The sequence below is a fragment of the Nicotiana sylvestris genome, chromosome 3 (genome assembly GCF_000393655.2).
Source record: "Nicotiana sylvestris chromosome 3, ASM39365v2, whole genome shotgun sequence".
In the NCBI taxonomy this organism is placed as follows: domain Eukaryota; kingdom Viridiplantae; phylum Streptophyta; class Magnoliopsida; order Solanales; family Solanaceae; genus Nicotiana; species Nicotiana sylvestris.
In genome coordinates, this window is record NC_091059.1 from 159,450,016 (window position 1) to 159,453,188 (window position 3,173).

Genomic DNA, 3,173 nt, shown 5'->3' on the forward strand with positions numbered 1-3,173 from the left:
GTGGCCATCATGGAGGGGAGAGGATGGCTTCCAAAGTTCTTAGTTGTGGGTTTTATTGGCCAACTTTGTACAAAGATGCAAGTGAACTTGTGAAGAGGTGTGACGAATGTCAAAGAGCGGGGGGAATTTCAAAGAAAGATGAGATGCCTCTCAATGCCATTCTTGAAGTTAATATTTTTGATGTATGGGGCATTGATTTTATGGGCCCGTTTGTTAGCTCGTGTGGGAACACATACATTGTTATGACGGTTGACTATGTTTCAAAGTGGGTTGAAGCCGTGGCTTTACCCAACAATAAGGCCCGAAGTGTTGTTGTGTTTCTCAAGAAGAGCATTTTTATAAGGTTTGGCACTCCTTGTGCAATCATAAGTGATGGGAGGTCTCATTTTTTTAATAGAGCTTTTGACACTTTGCTTGCAAAGTATGGTGTTAACCACAAAGTTTCTACCCCTTATCATCCTCAAGCGAGTGGCCAAGTTGAAGTCTCAAATAGGGAAATCAAGAGTATATTATCAAAGAAGGCCAATGCAAATAGGACCGATTGGTCAAAGAAGTTGGATGATATTCTATGGGCTTATAGGACTGCTTACAAGACTCTGATTGGTATGTCTCTGTATCGGTTGGTGTTTGGGAAAGCTTGCCATCTACCGGTTGAGTTAGAGCACAAGGCCACGTGGGCTTTGAGGAAACTGAATCTTGAATGGGATGTGGCAACAAATCTTCGTGTGGAGCAGCTTAATGAACATGATGAATTTCGATTTCATGCCTACTCCAGTTCATCATTGTACAAGGACAAGATGAAGTACCTTCATGATAAATATGTTTGTGGAAAGGAGTTTAAAGTGGGTGGTTTGGTTCTCTTGTTCAATTCTCGGTTATGTCTGTTTTCGGGAAAGCTTAAGTCAAAATGGAGTGGACCTTTTGAAGTGGTGTTTGTGACTTCGTTTGGTGCACTTGATTTGAAGAACAAAAATGGTGAGGTTTTCAGAGTGAATAAGCACAAGGTCAAGCACTACCCGGGCAAGATTGATGACAGCCACGTGGTGGCACTTCTTCATCTCAAGTGATTTAATGGTAACCTGCGTCGTGCCGCGATGTTAAATCAGGCGCTTCTTGGGAGGCAACCCATGTGTTTTTCTTCTTGTTTTTCTTTGATTTTCATTGTAGTGTAGGATTTATTTTTGGACTGACTGGTTGTGAGATGTTGTAGGATTGTGTTGATGCAGTGCAGGAACAAGTTGCAAAATGATCACTCTCTGAAGTTTGCAGTGCGAACCGCACTCATTTTGTGTGGCCACAAAGGCATTTGTGCGGGGGAAAGAAATCAATGCGGACCGCAGAAGTTATTTGACAAAAGTAGCGAGTCTCTGAAGTTTTCCACCGCGGCCGCATTGCATTTTGTGCGGTTCGCAGTGGTCCACTGCGGCCGCACTAGATTTCTTGTGGTCCGCAGTGTCCAATCTCTTATTGCTTCATGTTTCTGAGCACCGCGAATTGCGGTGCCATTATGTGCGGTCCGCGGTGGGTAGGTGAGCTGGGGCCCAGGACCTTTTTCTATAAATAGGACCTCAGGCCCTCATTTCAAACTTTTCGATCTTTTTTCTCTCAAAGCCCAAAAAAAGTATAGTTCATCACTCTCATTGAACGAAATTAACTGCTAAGACTCGTCAATCTTCAATAAATCTCATTTCTGGTAACACTAATCCCTTCTCAATTGTTAATTTTGTTGTTTCCTTTGAATTTTTGTTTTTCTCAGTTCTTCTTCCTTCCCTTTCCATTTTTCTTTCAGTCTTGTAGCATAGGTTAGTTAAATTCCATTTTACTTAGGACTAATTAGTTAAAACACTGAGGCAACACCTAGGTTATCATCAATAGGTAAATATTTGGACTAAAAATGGACAAAACTTGAACCCTAGATTGGTGCTAATGTTGGGCACTCAGTGCGGACCGCGGTGGAATTTGTGCGGTCTGCGATGCCCCTGTGCAGTCCACAATGCCATTTTGTGCGGACCGCAGTGGACTAGGTTCTGAATACTGACATTTGAGAACCGCGGCCGCAACGGATTTTGTGCGGGCTGTGGTGCCTCAATGTGGACCGCAATGCCATTTTGTGCGGTCCGCGGTGCATAGATTCAGAGAGTGGGTAGTTTGAACCCCACCTCTATGCGGACCCACAACATGGGCCTTCCTCAAGGGAGGAGTTCATACCCGGAGAAAGAAAGCAGACTACTAAATCTACTATTTAAACATATTGTTTGCACTAGTCTCATAGCCATCTCTTTTAACATAACCTTTCGGCGTCTTCCTTTATGCTTCCCTCAAATCAGTACCCCCTCGGTCGTCCCTTTATTCAATATCCGTCATGCTAAGAATAGGGGGTTTAGGAAGAATACGGGCTTTGTTTCGGGGTTTTCAGGTGTCGAACTCTTTTATCTTCGCCAAGATGCTTTCTCAGCGATCTTTTCTCATCCTGAAGTTGATCTCCTGTCCTCTACTGACCCACCCCAATCAGCATTACTATAGATTTCAACTCTCCCATGGCCATGATTAGTATAGATCATACCTTTGCCAAGATAACCTTTGAGGTACCTCAAGATCCTGTATACTACATGTAGGTGTGCTTGACAAGGAGCATGCATATACTGGCTTAACGATCAGGAAGAGGAGAGTCCTCCCGGGGTAGGGGACAAGGAATGATAAAATTGACCCCACAAGTCCGACAAAACATAAAGAACACAAGGAGGATCATAAGAGCTGCAGACAGAGCTATTGACCAGTCGGTGAGTGAGTATGAGCTTTCGCGGGAGGCGTCTTCAGGCTCCGTGCCAGAGTATGTTCCTGACCGGCCGAAGAGGAACAGATTGAGGGATACACCTCCAGGCTCTCCCACTACCCAAGCATCAGTGTGGATATCTTCTGAGTCGTCTAAGGGCTCAGCTGCCGGCAGTGGAAATGAATATTTCACCTCTCCTACAACTTCATTATCCGGAGACGGTCCAGTAGCAGAAGAAAGGGAAGAAGTAGAAGGGGGTGAGCCTCAAGTAGGTGGGGTAGAGAGGACTAGTAATCCGGAGGCATGGCAGGACCGGTTTGTAAGTGAGGTTGCCTATCACAAGTTTCGAGAGTGGTGGCCTTAGAGGAAATTGATACCTAAGCATAAATTTATCACCCGG